Source organism: Myotis daubentonii, chromosome 2 (genome assembly GCF_963259705.1).
Source record: "Myotis daubentonii chromosome 2, mMyoDau2.1, whole genome shotgun sequence".
Taxonomy (NCBI): domain Eukaryota; kingdom Metazoa; phylum Chordata; class Mammalia; order Chiroptera; family Vespertilionidae; genus Myotis; species Myotis daubentonii.
In genome coordinates this window covers 129,912,579-129,933,737 of record NC_081841.1, presented here as the reverse complement: position 1 = coordinate 129,933,737, position 21,159 = coordinate 129,912,579, and the positions used below count along the sequence as shown (strand labels likewise).

The 21,159-nt window shown below is 41.3% G+C and overlaps 1 protein-coding gene and 1 non-coding gene across 5 annotated transcripts in view; one reads left to right on the top strand and one right to left on the bottom strand.

Annotated features, from left to right (window-relative positions):
* The window catches only part of WDFY2 (WD repeat and FYVE domain containing 2), a 236,812-nt gene that overhangs the window by 64,996 nt on the left and 150,657 nt on the right, over positions 1–21,159 (top strand). The window lies entirely within an intron of this gene.
* On the bottom strand, positions 16,388–16,494 carry LOC132228914 (U6 spliceosomal RNA). Its single transcript, XR_009451520.1, has one exon. It is a non-coding gene; the product is annotated as a U6 spliceosomal RNA (small nuclear RNA).

The window sequence follows — 21,159 nt, the reverse complement described above, 5'->3', positions numbered from 1 at the left end:
AAATGGTGCTGGAACAATTGAATATTTGCATATTAAATGAACTTCAATCCATGCCTCATATACGTACAAAAATGAACACAAAATGGATCATGCATAGACTTAAATGTGAAACCTAAAACCATAAAGCTTCTAGAATAAATGTAGGACAAACTCTTTGTGACAAGAATCTGCATTTTAACAAAATCCCCAGGTTATTCATATACACTTTAAAGTTTGAAAAGAACTGCCCTGTAAGGTGCGTGTGGAAGGATGAATGCTAGTTATGCAGGTCATAAAGGGCAATGTGGGAGAAAGATGCTTCAGCAGAGGGTTAGCACATGCTGAGGCATGAAGGTATGATGAGTGAGGGCAGTTGTTCCATTGAACAGTTCATGCAGGAGTTTTCACCAATGTACAGTTAAATAAAAAGACAATATAATGAGCTTTTATATCTAAAACTTACCAAGTTTTAGAATTCTAAGATCATATCTTTCTTAACTTTGTAAAATGAAAATGCTAGCAAATTATAGATTTTGTTTTTGTTTGAAGTGTTTTTTTCTTGGCAGAATAAAAAGTTGATAACCCTATGTTTAATACTTTTAGTTTCTGTTTGTTTTTTTCTGACCTATGAAATCCAACAAAAAGTATGCCTGTTGACTGAGTTAGAGAACCAAGAATAGTTTGGATAGAGTATTGGGCAGCTGGGGTGAGTGGGGCCAGAAAAGCAAACAGAGGTCAGATCCTGGGGAACCTCATAGGCCATAGAATTGGACTTGATCCCCAAATGGTTGAAGATTGTGACATAATTGGATTTGCATTTTAGAATGATGGCTTCTCAGTATCTGGGTGCGGGTTCAAAGAAGGGGAAAAGGAGACAGGAGACCAGCCAAGAAGCTCTGTGGATATCAGCGAGAGTGCGACTAAGACAACATGGACAGTGGACAGAGGATAAACTTAAGTTACATTAGGAGGTAGAATTGACAGGAATTAGGAACCTATTGGATGGAAGAGATAACTTTACATTACTTAAATTATTCTCTGACTATATTTTGGTGAATTTTGTATGCTCAAGTAAGTGCAATCAGCACAATCTCAGAATTCTTAAATGGATTAATATAAATGACTATTGAGTAGAGTCATTGAACATTTGTGCAGTGTAGCCCCTCAAAGACAAAGAGAAACTCATTAAAATGAGATTAGAGAGCTAATCTATCTTCATACTTAAATACCCATTCATGAAAAGCTATGATGTGTGAGTCAGAAAATGCTGATTGCATTCATTTTATTACATATATAATTCCTTGGCGAATACTGTCTAGTGGAAATATTGGGTACTTCTAAAATTTCAGACTTTTATTTTTGCAGGGATTAATTCAATACTGCTGCATATTATATAGAGCAATAATTTACATATCATGCTTGCTTTATAAAATAGCTTTTGGTAGAGGAGCTATGTGATATGTCAGCCTTAGCTCAAGAGTCTTATAAATTTAAGAACTTTTTTGTAAGTACCCTGAAAGGAATATTAGAAAATAATTTAGTTTTGGCCATTACTTTTACCTGAAATTCCCCACAAAAACATAAATGAGTATTGACTAATAAACACAAGGTTTCGTTTCTCTGGCTTCTCTGTGAATTGAATGAGTTTACATGTAAGCTTTTCTGTTGGCATGGCTTAAATCAAGCATGCTTTCCAAGGGAGGTCAAGACAGTGAATTATTTGTGGTAATAGACTTTTCTTCAACCAACATATAAAGAATTTTTGCTATTGTAGGTTCATTTGCACTTTGTTGCACCATGTACTTTGATACATCAAGGCAATTCTATGGAAGCTTATGGGGGATATTCAATATGGAAAGGAAGTCCATGTGATTTTGATTTATGGGATTTATTAACATTCATGAGTATGTATTATGTATCTCAAGAACCCACAGGAAGAATGGTTGATTATAGGAGGAAAGGGTATTTGTATACAGTGGGTTTTTAAAAGATGACGAGATTTTTCAATCATTTATGCCACTTAGTGTTTTCCAGTAGTAAAGGGAATTTAATCTCCTAATGAAATACATTTAAGCACTACAGAAAATAGACATTTTCATCTACTGTGCTAATCTAACTTCAAAGCAGTCCATGTGCTGTTGTCTCTTTTATCATTGATATATGCTGTGTAATTTATATATTCAGAATATTTAGCATGAGAACTTAAAAACTTTTTCTAGCTGGATATTCTGATACTTTGTACCAATTTCTTTTGGGCATATGTGCTAGATAATTTGCCTCAGCTATACCTTTTAACACATAACTTTTTAAAGGTTGTTCATTCATTTTAGAGGCCCAGAAATTGTCTGTCTATTCTCTAGAAATAAAGAGTGTCTCATCTATGAACTATTTATTAATACCAACAGAGGATATTAAACCAATTCAGATTGTTAAGTGAATGACAAAAGTGTTTAGTACTTTTGTGAATTAATATCCACTACTATTTCTCTATTCATAAACTGTACTCTCAAAGGAGGCTATGTCTTTCTGTGACATACAATTATATATAGTTACTAGGGGCCCGGTGCACGAAATTCGTGCACTGGGTGGGGGGGGGTGTCCCTCAGCCCAGCCTGCCCCCTCTCACATACTGGGAGCCCTCAGGCGTTGACCCCCATCACCCTCCAATCGCAGGATAGGCCCCTTGCCCAGGCCTGACGCCTCTGACAGAGGCGTCAGGCCTGGGCAGGGGACCCCCATCTCCCTCCATCACTGGTTCTGCCCCCAGCCCAGGCCTGACGCCTCTGACCCAGGCTTCAGGCCTGGGCAAGGGGACCATCATATCCCCCCAATCCCCGGCTCTGCCCCTTGCCCAGGCCTGATGCCTCAGCCAGAGGCGTAGACCCCCATCACCCTCCGATCACCAATCACTGGATCGGCCCCTTGACCAGGCCTGAGGCCTCCGGCAGAGGTGTCAGGCCTGGGCAGGGGACCCCCAGCTCCCCGCGGTTGCAGGCTCCGCCCCTGCCCAGGCCTAACGCCTCTGGCTGAGGCGTCCGGCCCGGGCAGCGGGGACCCGCAGCTGCAGCGGCCCCGCGATCGTGGGCTCCGCTTTAGGCCCAGGCAAGGGACCCCTAGCTCCCGGGACTGCCAGCTTCGACCTTGTCCAGCTCCCATCGCTGGCTCCACCCCTACTTCCTGCTATCACTGGCCAGGGCGGCAAAGGCGCCTGATTATCCGATCATGGCTGGGGGGCAGGGCAAAGGCGGCCTCAGGGCCGCCTTTGCCCTGCCCCCCAACTCTTAGCTCCCCCCTGGGTTTCTGATCACTGTCAGTGGCAGGGGGCTTCTTCCTGCTTTCCCTTTCGCCTCCCTGCATTGTGCCTACATATGCAAATTAGCCGCCATCTTGTTGGCAGTTAACTGCCAATCTTAGTTGGCAGTTTACTGCCAATCTTAGTTGGCAGTTAACTGCCAATCATAGTTGGCAGTTAATTTGCATATAGCCCTGATTAGCCAATGAAAAGGGTATCGTCGTACGCCAATTACCATTTTTCTCTTTTATTAGTGTAGATTGGTATGAGACAAGACCTCAAGAGTAAAAAAATTATAATGGGCAATTTCAGAGATAAATAACACACAAAAATAACGATGCTTGCATCACCCAGCTTCAAAAATCAACCTTTTGCCAATCTTATTTCAAATATCTTCCCACCTCAATTTTTGTTGGGAGGAGTACTGGGATTTACTTTAAATGAATTTTAGTTTACTATATTATTTCACGTGTTAATACTACAGAAAATATCTATAAACGATAACTTGTTCTGCATTCCATAATGCCATTGTCACACAGAACTAAATTAACAATAATTTTCATAATATTATCATCATCATAGTCTGATCAGTTCATCTGGGAGAGGAAATGATAACTTGACTTGATCTGGGATAATTTCCTTGTCATTCATTGCCTTCATTTCAACTTTAAGACCTCCTTGAAGTTGAGCTCCTCTGGAAGACTGGGTTTACTTTTGCTTCTAACTGGTTACCTGAGGACATTATAAGTCTAGGTAAGACCAACTAAAATTAATTCTCCACATGAAGCTTTTCAGATAACACAAGTAGATCAAATACATACTTATTTTTTTCATGAGGATCAGCTGGTGGAGACAATTTAATTAAAAAAAATTTACCCCTTTTTATCCAGACAAGTTTCCATGCTGTTCCATTTCTGCTTGGGAGGATTTATTTCTTATAAACTCTTACACTAAGGATGTAGTCTTTGGGATCCCAGTTTAAATAGAATATTTTATTAGATTCCTTATGTTGGCTCTAGGCCTTTCACCCTATATCCCATTCCCACTGCAGTATTTAAAATGGATACTGAAGCCCTAGCAGGTTGGCTCAGTGGTTAGATTGTCGGCACAAAGGGTCCTGGGGTTTGATTCCAGTCAAAGGCATGTACCTTGGTTGCAGGCTCCACGGCAACCAGTCGATGTGATTCTCTGACATCGATGTTTTTCTCTCTGTGTCTCTTCCCCTTCCTTCCATTCTCTCTCTCTCTCTAAAAAAAAAAAAAAAAAAAAAATCAATGGAAAAAATATCCTTGGGTGAAGATAAATAAAAACAAAAACAGAAAATAAAACAAAAAAAATCCCCCATAAAATGGATATTCAAGAACTCCGGGGTCTTGTTTCTTCTTAAAAACATCTAGGATTTGGTTCTTCCTCATTATTCTCCTGCCACTACTGCATTCTAACATGCTGATCACTGTAGTAGACTGTCAATTGGTATTTCAGCCTTTAATTTTTCTCCTGCCTAATCCATGTTGCTCATTACTACCTAAGTAGTCTTTTGAAAACATCCCCTTTCATTATGTAACCTTACCCACTTACACATGATTCAGAAGTTCTCCTTTGCTCCTTTTTTTCATAGGATATCAATTCTAATTCCTTCATACTCTTAAGTTCAAGTTGGATTTGAATGCTGGATGAGTATCCTGCTGCCTTACCCTGCAACATGCTGCAGTGGACAAGTGAATTCCTTTTACACATTCTCAGGGTCAGTCTGTTGACAGCTGTTTTCTAATTGCTGCATCTTTGGCAACTCTATGAAGATTGAGTTTTAGAGAGAGAGTCCTTTTTCCTTTCCTTTTAAAATTAAAAAAATATTTTTATTGTTTTAAAATAGATATAACATAAAATTTACCATTTTAACCATTTTTAAGTGTACAATTCAGTGACATTAAATACTTTCACAGTGTTGTGCACCACCACCACTTTCCCAAACATAAACTCCATACCCATTAAACATTAATTCCCTATTCTCCCCTCCCTGCAGCTCTTTTGTGTTTTTAAGGTGTGAAATTCTTGGTCATTTTGCTACATTTAACTACCCTGGAAAAGAGCAGTTCATCAATCTACAGATTCAGAACAGTGGCAGCCAGGGGCATTCTCTGACTAACTGCTCTTTCAGTCTGCTATTGCATTAAGTCCCTGTTGAGCATTATCACTGCTGTAGCAGTCCGTAGGAATAGAGTGGTAAGTAGGCTGATACAGATCGTGCCTTCCCACTGCATACAGAGCCAAGCACTATATTTAAATCTATATTGTTCTTTTAATGATTCCATCCATATTCCTCCTAATGGGTAATATTGATGAACACTCTCATATTGTTGAAGTGCTCAGACTGACAGTTCAAGGCTTGTACTCACATTTCTCTTTCCTGTGAGGGACTCTGGCTGAGGAACAGATGGCATTGCTGATGGTAATAACCAGGAACCATCCATCCAGCCTCACTGATCTTCTGGTGCATTCCTAGTGCTTCCCTATGGGTTATTCTTTTTTTTTTTTTTAATATATTTTATTGATTTTTTCACAGAGAAGAAGGGAGAGAGATAGAGAGCTAGAAACATCGATGAGAGAGAAACATCGATCAGCTGCCTCCTGCACATCTCCCACTGGGGATGTGCCCGCAACCCAGGTACATGCCCTTGACCGGAATCGAACCTGGGACCCCTCAGTCCGCAGGCCGACGCTCTATCCACTGAGCCAAACCGGTTTCGGCAAGGGGTTATTCTTTATCATTGTACTAGGAATGTGTTCATTTTTCTCTTCTCTTTTATTTCCCATTCTTTTTTTTTCTTTTTATGTATTTATATGACCTCTTCAAGCAACTCCTCTATGCTAAGTACCATATGTATTCAAAATAAAAATATTGTAGGTATTAAAGATAGAAATATTCAGGATAAATTTTAAAAGTTCTCAAAGAATTTATCAACTCATGAGGAGATGGACTTGCTAATTGGCATTGACAGCTAATATGACTGTCCTAATATATGCAAGATACAGTATGATCCTGGAGTTTAATTTGCCTGAGGAATCCTGAGGCTCGTAGGGAAATTATGCTAATATGGGAGAGTAGATATGCAGGCAATGCTGGTAAGAGGGTGGGAGCCTGGGAACTCTAAAACCACTACTGTGCAAGGACAGGAAGCTGTGATTAAATGGCCACTAAGAATTAAATCACCAAGAAAACAAAATCTTCAAAACAAGTCTCCAGTGTGAGGAAACTATTTGTAGACACAGAATAGTGCTTTTTAGTAATAAAACTTACCAGTGTAAGGCCTTGTGGTGGCTTCTTTTTCTCAAGACTCTTACTAATAACTGATAAAGACAGCAATTCCATGTATTTTGTGTGTGTTTATAATTTCTCACCTAGCATATGGGTCCATTTAACTTCATTTTAAGACTTCATTTTATAGTTTTAAAAACAATGAAGGTATTGCCTCTTGGTTGTGATTTTAAAAATTTTAAATGACAAAGGTTTTCACACCTTTGATTTGAGAGAGATGACCCTGCTGGTTAAAATGCCAGGGGGAGATCTGTAATTATTACACCTGGCAGAACCACATGCCTGCAAATGACCAGAATGGTTGTTGCTATTTTTAAAGCAGGAATGTCGTTAAAAACTCAAGGTTTTGAAATATAAAACAGCCACATATTTTCTCCAGCTTCTGATTGCTAGGTTGCTACAGTTATGAGAAAAAAAATCCAGGTGTCTGTGATTCTGCGAAGTTGTTTAGGTCTGGTATAGTGGGGTTATTAATGCTTGGAACTGAGCTACTTGGCAGAGTGGTATAGAAGCTGGACAGCATCCAGCTTGGGCCCTAACCCCTGGGTGCTTCATTCACTCCACACAGCAGCAGCCTCCTTCTATCCATGGAGACACTCTCAATACAGAGATACATAGTGTTTTGTAGGAGATAAGATTTAGTTTACGACATGCGATCTGAGTGCGTATAATGAGAATCTGGCCAGCAGTTTGTTTTTATACAAATTATCATAGAGAAATAGGCCTTTTCACAACATCTTTAATCTCTCAGGTATGTTTTCCAAGAATTTCTGCAACATTCTCTGCAATAAAGGCATTTCCCTCTTTAAACAAGTGACTGAAAACTACAAAAGGACATTGACTGACAGACATCCCTTTGCTCAAAGTTTTCCTGTTTGCAGATCCCTAGAGACTGCCTTCTGTTTGTATTGAGGTTGAAATGTGTGATCTATTTGAAAAGTATTCCCTGAAAATAGAGGGTCTTCAAAACACAGTAGGTTTTACTCTTCACCCCCCACCCCCTTACTTCAGTAATGGCAAAAATAACAATTGTCCCCTGGGAAATGAATCTCATTGCTATGGTAACTAATGAAGGTTGCATCATTCTAGCACACATTTTTTAAAGCCTAGATTTCAACATGGGTAGATGCCTGTCTTATTTTATTCGGTAACCTAGCAACCTATGGTATACTGTTTGTCACCACCCCCAATTTTTTCTCTCAGAAAAGTGACTTATATAGTTTTGTGTGTGTGTGTGTGTGTGTGTGTGTGTGTGTGTGTGTGTGTGTTTAAATTGTAGCTAGCCCTAGCTGGTTTGGCTCAGTGTATAGAGCATCGGCCTGCGGACTGAAGGGTCCCAGGTTCGATTCCAGTCAAGGGCATATGCCTGGGTTGTGGGCTTAATCCCCAGTAGGGGGGTGTGCAGGAGGTAGCCGATCAATGATTCTCTCTCATCATTGATGTTTTTATCTCTCTCCTTCTCCCTTCCTCTCTGAAATCAATACAAAAATATTTTTTAAAAAGTGTAACTATTTTTTTGTGTGAATTTGGTTCATTTCTTAGGTATGTTTATAATGACCTTATTTTCTGGCCCCAAAATTAGGATACATGGTATGCCTGAGAAGTAAAGGATTTTTCTTCTACTTCATTGGTGTCTCACATTAAGGTCTTCACAGGGCTTTTTTGTTCTACACCTCTTAATTGTTGTTATTCAGGGGTTTGTCTTTGGCCCTCTTTTTCTAATTCGTGTATTAGTATTTATTAATTATTGTATTATTTTCTTTTTTATTTTTTTAAATTTTTTATAATTTATTAGGGTGATGTTGCTTGATATGATTTCAATCTTCTTAAATTTATTGAGATTTGTTTTGTGTCCTAATATGTGGTCTATCCTAAAAAATGTTCCATGGGCACTTGAAAAGAATGTATATTCTGCTGCTTTGGGGTGAAACACTCTGAAGATATCAATGAAATCCATCTGATCTAGTGTGTCATTTAAGGCTGCTGTTTCCTTGTTGACATTCTGTCTGGAAGATCTATCCATTGATGTCAGTGGGGTGTTGAAATTCCCTACTATGACTGTATTACTATCAGTCTCTTTCTTTATGTCCATCAAGATTTGCTTTACATATTTAGGTGCTCCTATGTTGGGTGCATAAATGTTTACAAGGGTTATATCCTCTTGTTGGATTTCTCTTTTTATCATTATGTAGTGTTCTTCTTTATCTCTTACTATAGCCTTTGTTTTGAAGTCTATTTTGTCTGATTAAGTATGGATACCCCAGCTTTTTTTTTTCATTTGCATTTGTATGAAGTATCTTTTCCCACCTCTTTACTTTTAGTCTGTGTGTATCTTTTGTTCTGAGGTGGGTCTCATGTAGACAGCATATATATGGATCTTGTTTTCTTATCCATTCAGCTACCCTATATCTTTTTTGTTGTTTTTTGTTAATCCCCACCCAAGGATATTTTTTCCATTGATTTTTAGAGAGAGTGGAAGGAAGGGGGCGGGTAGATGCACATTGATCGCTTGCCTTCCACAAGCACCCCAACCAGGTCAGGGGATCAAACCTGCAACCAGAAATGTGCCCTTGACTAGGAATCGAACTCGTGACTCTTCAGTGCACGGGCCATGCTCTGACCACTGAGCAACACCTGCCAGAGCCTCTAGTCTTTTGATTGGAGCATTGAAGCCATTTACATTTAAAATGATTATTGATAGGTACATATTTATTGCCGCTTTATTCTTTATAACTGTGTTTCTCTGTTTTGTTTTCTTCTCCTCCACCACCTCCTCCCTTTCTCCTCCTCCTCTTCCTCCTCCTCCTTCTTCAAGAAGACCCTTTAACATTTCTTGTAATACTGGTTTTGTGTCAAACTCCTTTAGCTCTATCTTGTCTTGGAAGCCCTTTATTTTTCCTTCAATTTAAAATGATAGCCTTGCTGGGTAAGGTAGACTTGTAGGTCCTTGCTTTTCATCACTTTGAATATTTCATGCCAGTCACTTCTGGTCCGAAATGTTTTTATTGAGAAATCAGCTTATAATTTTATGGGAGCTCCCTTGTAGGTAACTAACTGTCTTTCTCTTGCAGCCTTTAAGATTCTTTCTTTGTCTTTTACCTTTGCCATTTTAATTATGATATGTCTTGATTTGGGTCTCTTTGGGTTCATCTTGTTTGGCACTCTAGACTTGTGTCTTTTCTTTACCAGGTTAGGGAAGTTTTCAGTCATGATTTCTTCAAATAGGTTCTAGATCCCTTGCTCATCCTCTTCTCCTTCTGGTTTCCTCAGTGATGTAGATTTTGTTACGCTTCATGTTGTCCCAAAGATCTCTTAAACTGTCCTCATTTTTTGAAATTCTTTTTTCATTTTGCTCCTCTGACTGTTTTCTGCTACCTTATATTCCAAATTGCTGATTTGATACTCTGCTTCATTCAACCTACTATTTATTCCTTCTAGTTTATTCTTCATTTCTGACTTATTTTTAATGGTTTCTATGCCTTTTTTTAATGCTTGATATCTCTTTTTTGAAGTTTTCACTAAGTTCCTTGAGCATCCCTATAACTATTTTTTTGAATTCTACATGTTATAAGTTGTTTGCCTCCATTTCATTTAGCTGTTTTTCTGGAGATTCTCCTGTTCCTTCATTGTCTCCCCATTTTAGCTTTCTCTTTGTGCTTATTTCTCTGTGTTAGGTAGATCTTCTAAGACTCCCAGTCTTGGTAGTGTGGTCTTATGTAGTAGGTGTCCTGTGAGCCCCAGTGGTGCAGTTTCCTTGATCACCTGAGCTGGGTGCTCCAAGAATGTCCCTTGTGTGGTTTATGTAGGCCTTCCTGTTGTTACTTCATCTTGATTGCTCTTGGTCCATTCATATGTGATGTTGACCCTCAGGTTGGCTGACTATGAGAATCAACCTCAACCACAGCATACAAGCTGCTCTGCAGGTGCTGACCCCATGAATCAAAATTTGCCTCAGCTGAGTCTGGTACCTGCTGAGATCTCCCTTTGGATATGCCACTTGTGAAGCTAATTGTATCTTGCTCTGATGTTATCTGAAGCTGGCCACTGGGTGTGTTGATTCTGGGGCCTTTGGGAGGGACTCTGGTGCAGGCCAATGTCAGATGCTATCTGTGCCTGGCCCTGGGCAACATGTAAGAAGCTACCAGCAACCCATAGTTTGTGGCTGCTTCTGCTGGGCCTGAGTGTGCACAAGAAGTATCAAACTGAGCACCAAGGCTAGCTTTTACCAGCACTCGGCCCAGGAGCAGATCAGCAAGGCACCCCGAAGCCTGCTTTCACCTGCCTCCACCTGCTCAGTTGCTGAAAGAGCCTCTGGTAGTATGAGGTACCACGTCATGAGTTGCATGAGCTAGGTTCCCAGTGAGTCACCAGGTAGGGGTGAGTGGTGTTCACCAGATTGATACAGGTTCAAACTCATTGCCAGTGATGGGTCTGAGGCCCTTCAGCAAAGGTCCCAGGATATACCAAGTCTACCAAGGGTCCACAGACCTTTGTGGTGGGGTAGGGTCTCAGGGAGTTGTCAGGTTGAGGCAAGCAGAGTCTATCAAGCCCAAACAGTTCAAGATTTGGCAGCCTGAAGAGAGGGCTCTGCGCTGCTTGGGAGTGAGAGGGAAAATGGCCCCCATTCTAAAGCCACACAACTCAGTCACTGACACCCCCTGAGTCTGCCCAGACCTCTATACCCTGTCCCTAGCAACTGACTTCTCACCAGGGAGTCCAGAGGGTGGGGCTATTGCAGTCCCCTAGGCCAGTGGTTGGCAAACTCATTAGTCAACAAAGCCAAATATCAACAGTACAAGGATTGAACTTTCTTTTGAGAGCCAAATTTTTTCAACTTAAACTATATAGGTAGGTACATTGTTATTAACTTAATTAGGGTACTCCTAAGGCTTAGGAACAGCCACACTCAAGGGGCCAAAGGGCCGCATGTGGCTCGCGAGCCATAGTTTGCCGACCACGGCCCTAGGCTGATGCTATAAGGAGAGGAGTGCTCCACCCAAGAAAGATGAAGTCTGTGCTACAGAAGAGTGACTCAGCACAGGAGTCCCAACAGCTGTCCTATTAGCTCTCTCCTCAGAGCCACAAACCCCAGTCTCTCTTTACACAACTAGCAGTCTGTTCTCCTGTCCTCTATGCATTGGCCCTTTAGGAAGGTACCTGTTTCCCTAGCAGACTTCTGTCTCTCCCTGGCATACAGAATTCCCACTGATTTTCTCAGCCAGATGTTATGTGGGCACCTCTTCCCGGCTGGAGAGTCTGTAGTGGGGTTGAGACCTTATAGTCCTTAGGGGGAGCCTTTGCAGCTGAGATGTCCCTCTGGAATCTCACATCCATGGGAGTGAGGCTAGCTCTTTTCACACCTCCACCTTTCCCACCAGTCTTGATATGGCTTCTTCCATAAACCCTTGGTTATATGACTTCTATTCAGCTAGTCTTCAGTTGTTTATTCAGGCTTATTGTTCTGTATTTTAGTTATAATTCTAGTTTGGTTTTGGGATGAGGCGAGTATAACATCTACCTAGTCTACTACTATTTCGGATCCTTCCGACCTGGAAAATGAGCCTGTTGCAGCACTCTTTTATGAGTAGCTACGACACATGTTGTAATGTACCCCATGAATCGCACAAAGGACGCCCCAAGAAGTCGAATTAAGGAGTCATTTATTCAGAAGCCTGGGGCTGCAAGGGGGGCATCAGCTCTCCAGAGTGACTACAGCACTGATCTTATAAAGAAAAAAACCACATCCTGCTACACGTTGGAATGTGGAGCTATCTTGTGAAAGCAGATTGTACAAAAGCAAACTGAGCAAAGTTAGTTATCTCTAAAAGTTAATTATAGGGTTAGTTCTTGGATCCATTGAGTCAAGGGACAACATTCCCAGAGCCAATGAGTCAATGGAAAAGCAATTAAAGCAATTTTTGCGGTTCTGGTCCTCAGGCACAGGAGAATAACCTTTGTGATGTGGGCTGGCAACATAATGGGGTGATTTATGTGAGTTTCCAGGTCTCAATCTGGAAACTGAGGTAACTACCCTATTGTTAAAGCAAGCAGGTGTGTACAGAAGCCAGGATAGCAGGGTTAAAATTTAAACAACAGTTTTTACCCGAGATGAAGTTACTGTGCTTCATTGCTTCAACTAGACATGGAAGAACCTTAAACAGTAATGAAATGCAACAACAGAGGCTATTAATGCCAGGTACCACATGAGTCTTTAATCTTACCAGCCCTCTTTTATACTTATTCACCAATGACTTAGCTATTGCTTCTGTGCTAGTATCTCTCACATCTTAATTTTCAGCTCAGGTCTTGCTCCTGGACTTCAAGTAGGTAGTTCAATCCTTGACAGCCCTAACTGGATCATCCCTAAACTCTGCAAATGCAAATGAAGTCCATATTGTCTTCCATAAAACTCACTTATTGATGAATGGCACGCAGCACCCTACTTCTAATCAGCCCCCAACTCCAGAGGCGTATTCTTTTTAAATGCTCTAATATGTATCCTCTTTCTTCTAGGCCACATCCTTTTTCTTCTGGTTTACTACCTATATCATTATCCTGGTTACTTCAGGGTAATGAGGCTTATTCCAGGTGTAAGGGCAGAAAAAATAATTTTCCTCCCACATTTCTAACTTCTGCTGGACTAATAATCAAATTAACAGGAGAAAATGACCAAATTTATTATGTGTATATATAAGAATTAGAGATATGAATGCACATTGGTCAGTTGAGTCTTATATGCCCTTCTGGACAAAGGAGAGGGAAGTAGGGGTCTGGGACTTCAAAAGGAAAGTAGGCAATTCACAGGTTGATGAGAAAGAGCACACATGGAAATCAAACAAGCTTGCTTGGATCCTTCCTGTCTGCCACAGTTAATTCACAGATGCTGAGGGGGATGTGCTGAAGTTTCCTTCCTGAAGCAGGTTTATATGAATTCCTTGAGGCAGGTAAAGGGGGAGAGTCAAAGGTTCTGAGTCTTTTGTTTCTGAAAAATAACCCGCTTAAAATATTCAATATCTCAAAAGGCATATTTTGGGGTGATAAACTCTAGTCCCCTTCACAGGCTTCTCCCAAACAAACAAAATTATGGTTTTGTGACTGGCTGCTTATCCTCCAGCAGCTCCCCATTGTCCTCAAAGTAAAATCCAGACTCCTCAGCAGGGCACAGAAAGCCCTAAGTGGCCTAGGTGGCCCCCTGCCTGCTGCTTTGTCCAGCTTGATTCTCATTGTTACCACCTTGCCCCCTCCCTGCTTGCTCTTTCCTCCCTGTGCTCATGTGCTGCTCCCTCTGATAGAAACATGCTACCTCTCCTTCTCCCCCTTCTTCTGGTAAGTGCCTCCTTATCCTGTACTTCCGACACCATCACCTCTGGGAAGCTTTCTCTAACATTTCCTAGCCCAGGCCATGTAGGCTCCTGGGCTGAGGGCTGCCTGGAAGGGAGATATACCCATTCTAGTTAAGATTGTAGCTTAGAAAGGCACTGGATTCAGTTACTTAGAGGGAGTTGGGGTGGAATGGGAAATAGCATGGTAATATCACTCCCTTTCTTATTTCTTTAGGGATGAAATAGATGCTGGAGCTATAGAATAAAGGTTGTATAGTTCCTTCCCATTATCCTGCCCAGCACAGTATAAAGATATTTTGGTGTCAGCCCAGTTTCTTTGCTGCCATGTCTGCACGAGGCCCCTGTGCAGATGTAATTAGAGAACTTCTTGTTGTTGGTGGACAGATGGGAGGTGAGTGACTGAAGAGAGGGATTTTTTAAAAAAATTTTTATTGTTGAAAGTATTACATATGTTCCATTTTTTCCCCCATTTGACCCCTTCTAGCCTGCCCCAGGCTTTCACTGCCCTATTGTCTGTGCCCACGAGTTATGCATATATTCATAGGAGTTCTTTGGTTGATCTCTTCCCACCACCCACCCACCCCCGCCTTCCCTCTCTGAGATTCAACAGTCTGTTCCATGCTTCTATGTCTCTGGATCTATTTTGCTCATCAGTTTATTTTGTTCATTAGATTCCACAGATGAATGAGATCATGTGATACTTGTTTTTCTCTGACTGGCTTATTTCGCTTAGCACAATACTCTCCAGGGACCTCCATGCTGTCTAGAGAGGGATTTTTGACTGATTCTTTTGATCTGTCACAAACCATGAGCACCACTTTTGGACATGGTGAGGGGCTTGTCCCTGGGTAGATGCCAAGTATGATAAAATGTGATTCCTTCTCTGATTTTATTTAGAGCTCAGTGAAAGAGCAAACCAGCTCTGATCATAGTGGAGATTTGATAAATGCTATAATTTATCCATTTTTACCTTGAAAAAAAGGGAAAATTTTTTAGGTTTAAGGAATAATATTTAAGGCTAATATTTAAAAGTAATTTTTTTACCTGTTGAAATGTAGTCAGCGGGGTACAATACAATAAGATTATGCTGTTTTCAAAATAGCCCAGCCATTGAACTGACAGGCCTTTTGGGGCTTACCTTGCCTTCCTGATTTTGAGGTGAGCATTGCTTCTCTTTCCCAACGCTTCCAGTGTTTGTTTCTGCGTAGTGTTGAGAGCTTGAGGGAGAGGATGAGGCAGGGAGAAGAAAACAGGACCCCACAAGGTGGGCAGTGCATTGTATGTGGTCCTGTCAGGCTTTGTGTGTGGGGTGAATGTAGTTGCCCTGCATTTCAGTATGGTCATGCATTTTTCTTCTCTAATACACTGACCTCTACTGGCTTAACTATGACTCTTAATCACAGCTATGTTTTTTTCTGAAATTTCTTTTAAGGAAAAAGATTTTCACTCATTATTAAAAGCTTTTTAAATATGATTTTAAGAAAAAATAATATAGGCTTTGTATAGTGGGATTTACATTTATCTAGGTAATTACAGCCATCCCAATTGCATATTTGACCTCTTAGATGCAATACCTTTTTTCTTTTTAAAATTGCCATTATACATCTACAGTTAAGGGAACAGATACTTTTCTTTAAATTTTTATAGATTGTAAAATTTATAAATTGTTCTAATATTGTTCTAATGTTGGTGTAAGGAAGGTAGTATACTTATTTATTTTATTTTTATTTTTTAAAGAGATTCTTTTCTTTTTTAAAAATTGGTTTGAGAGAGAGAGAGAGAGAGAGAGAGAGAAACATTAATCAGTTGCCTCCCACACATACCCCGACCAGATTTTAAACCCACAACTTGGGTATGTGCCCTGACTGGGAATTGAACCACCCACCTCTTGGTGTGTGGGACTATGCTCCAACCAACTGAGCTATACTGGCCAGGAAAGAAGAGCACCGAATTTAAAATGTAACTAGTGAGCATCACTAATTAGGGCAAATTGCTTAAGTTCTCTGGGCCTTAGATTTTCACCTCTAAAGGATAATTTCTGTTTCATAGGGCTATTTTAAGAATGAAATGTACAGGCAAAGTGTTTTGGGGCTATTTCTATAGACAAAATTTTAGTATTAAAATTTAAAAATTAATATTATCCTGCCACTCTTTGACTTATATAACTATTTTTAAAATATCTTAAAGCAGCACTGGCCAGGTGACTGAGTTGGTTGGAGTGTTCTCCTGTGTACACAAAAAGGTGAGGAGTTCGATTCCTGATCAGGGCACATGCCTAGATTCTGGGTTTGGTCCCCGGAAGGGGGGCATACAGAGGCAACTGAATGTTTCTCTATATATATTTAAAAAAAGAAAGAAAGAAAAAATCAATGGAAGCATCTTTAAGTGAGTATTAAGGAAAAAAATTAAAACAAACCTGCACTAGTTATATTTATGCGTACTTTTTTTTTTTTTTTTTATAATATGGAACGCTTTACAAATTTGTGTGTCATCCTTGAGCACGGGCCGTGTTAATATTCTTTGTATCGTTTCAATTTTAGTATATGTGCTGTGGAAGCAAGCACGAGGCGTACTTTCTTAACTGGGATTTTTAGAAACACTAATGTATATTTTAGTATATTTATATACACTAATATATAGGGTGTCCCAAAAAATGTATACATACTGTATAGCTCAATTGATGTTTCTTTCTTTTCAGGTTTGACCCATTGGAATTAATTATTTGAAGTTTGTATACATTTTTTGGGATACTCTGTATATAAGACATATATTCATATGTACAGTTACAAATTTATGATATTGATATATATATCATAAATTTGTAACTGTAGATCATTTGAATGACAATTACATGTGGAGCTATGTGCACATAGGTTGTTATACTACTGTAATGTTAGTTGAATCAATGCTCATCTTTCAGATGCAGAAATTATAAGGTGATATGTATCATATCATGTATATCATGCATGTCAGGTACATCATGTATATCACACGTCTCATATATACATATCACCTTGTAATTTAACTGCTGTAAAGGAGGAAGAAGAGAATGGGTTTGATGTAAGCAACCAGCAGTCTCTGCTACCTTGGACTAACTCCTATTTTTATTCATCCAACAAATATTTTTCATATATTTTCCATATTCCATACACTCTGCCAGGCTCTGGGTAGACAATCTTTATCCTCATACTTATTTTCTAGTGGGAGAATCAGATAATAATTATGTTTACATGCATGTAGATCACATAACAGATTGTGGCCAGTGTAATGAAGGAAATAAATGAAATAGGTAATGCCATCCCTCCAGAGTCATTGCTTCCTGACCCTTATGCCCTTCTTCTACCTTCCCTACATGGCCTTACATAGATATATAATAGCTCACAGCTTTTATCTTTAATCGCTTTAATGATCTGTCTACTTATCTGTCCACATAGAACTCCTGCACAATGCCTCAGCACATGTTAATGAAATGCATAAAGGAATGGATAAATAATTTACAGGACACCTTTATAGATTGAGTGTAAAATCCCTTGTATCAAGGATTAAAGTGTTCAATATGTTGACAAAGCAGGAAAGGTATTGGAACTTGAATTTTCCCATGCTATGGTTGATTAATTCATTTTTAAACAATAGTGATGATAATGATATTTGTTGACAATTATTGAATGCTTGCTATGTGCCAAGCACTCTGTCAAGAACTTTACATTTAATCTTCACAACTACTTCACATAATAGGTTGTAATTATAATTTTCATTAATTAGGAACTCAGTCAAAGAACCTCCAACATAAATGTTCAAGAGTGAACTAATGACTCTCACCCATAATCTAGTCTTTTTCCAGGATCTCTCATCTCAGTGAATGGCAGCATCATCCGTGTAGTTGGAAAAACCCAAAACCTAAGGAAAGACATTCCTTTCCTTCATCTTCTCTATCAGTTAATATTTATTCAGATCCTGGTAACAAAATCCACCTAACAGTGGCTTAAGGTAAAAAGAGATAAAATCATCTCAGAAACAAGTCTAAAGTTAGTCTAAAGGTTGTTTGATCAGTGTTGTAATTGAGGCCTGGTTCTTTCTGGCTTTCATCTCTGCCATCTTCAGTACATTGGCTTTTGTCAAGCTTTTTGTCACATGATTGAAAATGATTTCCTCAACTTTAGGCAAAGTCTTTATTGATTCTCTTTTTTTAAAAAAAATTTATTGTGCTGAAATTTATAGCAACATACAATTAAACACTTTAAAGTGATAATTCATCTTGATGTTTAGTGCATGCATTCATAGTGTTGTGCAACCACCAGCTCTCTAGTTTAAAAACTTTTCATTACCCCAGAAGAACACTCCATTACCCATTAAGTAATCACTCCCCATTCACCCCACCTTCATCCCTTGGCAACCTCTAAACTGCTCTCTGTACCTATGGATTTTTCAATTCAGGACGTTTCATATTAAAGGAATCATCCAATATGTGATTTTAAAAAAAAATCTGGCTTCTTTTATTTAGCATAATGTTTTTGAGATTCATCGAAATTTAACATATATCAGTACTTCATTCTTTTGAATGGTTATTATATATATACTAGAGGCCTGGTGCATGAAATTCATGCACTTGGTGGGGGGTCCCTCAACCCGGCCCATGCCCCCTTGCAGTCTGGGAGCCCTTGGGGGATGTCCAACTGATAGCTTAGGAATCTGACAGTCAGACATCCTTAGGGCTGCCGTGGAGGCAGGAGAGCTGTGAGCCTGGCTTCTGGCTGAGGGGCACTCCCCCTGTGGGAGCGCACTGACTACCAGGGGGCAGCTCCTGTGTTGATCATCTGCCCCCTGGTGGTCAGTGTGCATCATAGCAACTTGTTCCGCCTGTTTGGTCGATTTGCATATTAGCCTTTTATTATATACTAGAGGGCCGGTGCACAAAAATTTGTGCACTCGGGGGGGAGGGGAGGTCCCTCAGCCCGGCCTGTGCCCTCTTGCAGTCTGGGACCCCTCAGGAGATAATGACCTGCCGGCTTAGGCCTGCTCCCGGGTGGCAGAGGGCAGGCCCAATCCCTAGGTGCAGCCCCTGGTCGGGCTCAGAGCAGGGCCGATTGGGGAATTGGGGCGCCGCCCCCTGTCATGCACAGAGCAGGGCGGATTGGGAGGTTGCGATGCCACCCTCAGTCACGCTCAGCGTAGGGCCGATTGGGGGGTTGGGCCACCGCCCCCTGTCACACTCAAGGCAGGGTCGATGGGGAGTTTGCGGCGCCATCCCCTGTCACGCACAGAGCAGGGCCGTCAGGGGGTTGGGGAGCTCCCCCCTGTCATGCACGGAGCAGGGTCAATCAGGGGGTTGGGGAGCTCCCCCCTGTCACGCACAGAGCAGGGCCCATCAGGGGGTTGGGGAGCTCCCCCCTGTCACGCACAGAGCAGGGCCCATCAGGGGGTTGGGGCGCCGCCACTGTCACACTCAGGGCAGGGCCGATGGGGAGGTTATGGCTCTACCCCATCACACACAGAGCAGGGCCCGTGGGGTGGGGGGGTTGGGGCGCCGCACCCTGTCATACACAGAGCCGCAGGGCGATCAGGAGGTTGGGGAGCTCCCCGCTATCAGGCACAGAGCAGGGCCGATCAGGGGGTTGGGGCGCCTTCCCCTGTCACGAACAGAGCAGGGCCGATAGGGAGGTTGTGGCCCCTCCCCTGTCACACACAGAGCCACAGGGCGATCAGGGGGTTTGGGCACTGCCCCCTGTCATGCTGATCCTGGTGCCGGGAGACCTCGTGGCTCTGCTGATCCCGGTTCTGGGAGGCATATTACCCTTTTACTATATAGAATAGAGTCCTGGTGCATGGGTGGGGGCTGGCTGGTTTGCCCTGAAGGGTGTCCTGGATCAGGGTGGGGGGCCCCACTGGGGTGCCTGGCCAGCCTGGGTGAGGGGCTGAGGGCTGTTTTCAGGCTGGGACTGAAGCTCCCAACTGCTCCTTTTTTTCTTTTTTCTTTTTTTATTCTGAGCCAGCTTTAGCTCTGAGGCTCCAGCTCTTAGGCATCCACTGCTGAAAGCAGGTATCTGGTTTGTTTAGGTTCTACAATCGAAACTCTGTATCAACTCCAGGTCTGAAAGCTGGTTTCTGGGGTTTTGTTTAGCTTCTATTTTTGGAACTATGTTTCAAACTGCCAACTCAGAGGCCTGCAGTGGCAGGCGGGGAGCGTTGGAGTCCTCCGTCACTGAAGCAAGCAAGCCTCATGTTAGTTTCAAGCTGCCTGGCTGCCGGCCGCCATCTTGGCTGGCAGTTAATTTGCATATTGCCCTGATTAGCCAATGGGAAGGGTAGCAGTTGTACGCCAATTACCATGTTTCTCTTTTATTAGATAGGATGATACACACACACACACACACACACACACACACACACACACACACACTAAAGGCCCGGTGCATGAATTCATGCACCAGTGGGGTCCCTTGGCCTGGCCTGTGGACATCACCCAAGGGGTCCCGGATTGCGAGAGGGTGTAGGCCAGACCGAGGGACCCTACTGGTGCACGATTGGGGCCGGGGAGGGGCTGCAGGAGGGCTCCAGGGCGTGTTTTGCCCATCTGGCCCAGTCCTGATCGGCCAGACCCCAGCAGCAAGCTAACCGACTGACCCCGCTGGTCAGTTCATGTCATAGTTACCAGTCGAACAGTAGAATGGTCGCTTAGGCTTTTAAATATATAGATGTTGTGTTTTTATTTTCTTTTATCTCAAAGTATGTTCTAGTTTTCCTAATGAGTCCTCTTTTATTCATTAGTTGTTTAAGGTTATGATGTTTAATTTCTACATATTTGTGATTTTTCCAGTTTCCCTCATTGATTATAATGTTTCATTTATTTATGGTTGGAGAGGATGTTTTGTATGATTTCATTATTTTGAAGTATATTGAGAATTGTTTTATGGCTTAACATATGGCCTGTTCTGGAGAATGCTGCATGTGCACTTCAGAAAAAAGTGTGTTCTGCTTTCATTGGGTGTAGTGTTCTCTATGTCTGTTATGTCTGGGTGGTTTATAGTCAAATCATCTATTTCCTTTTTGATCTTCTGTCTAGATGTTCTATTCATTATTGAAAGTGGTGTGTTGAAGTATCCAATTATTATTGAAGAACTGTTGATTTCTAATTTCAATTTGTCAATGTTTACTTGATACCATTTTTGACTCTGTTTTTTGGCACATGTATTTACAATTATAGTAGATTCTTGATGAATTGGACCTTTTGT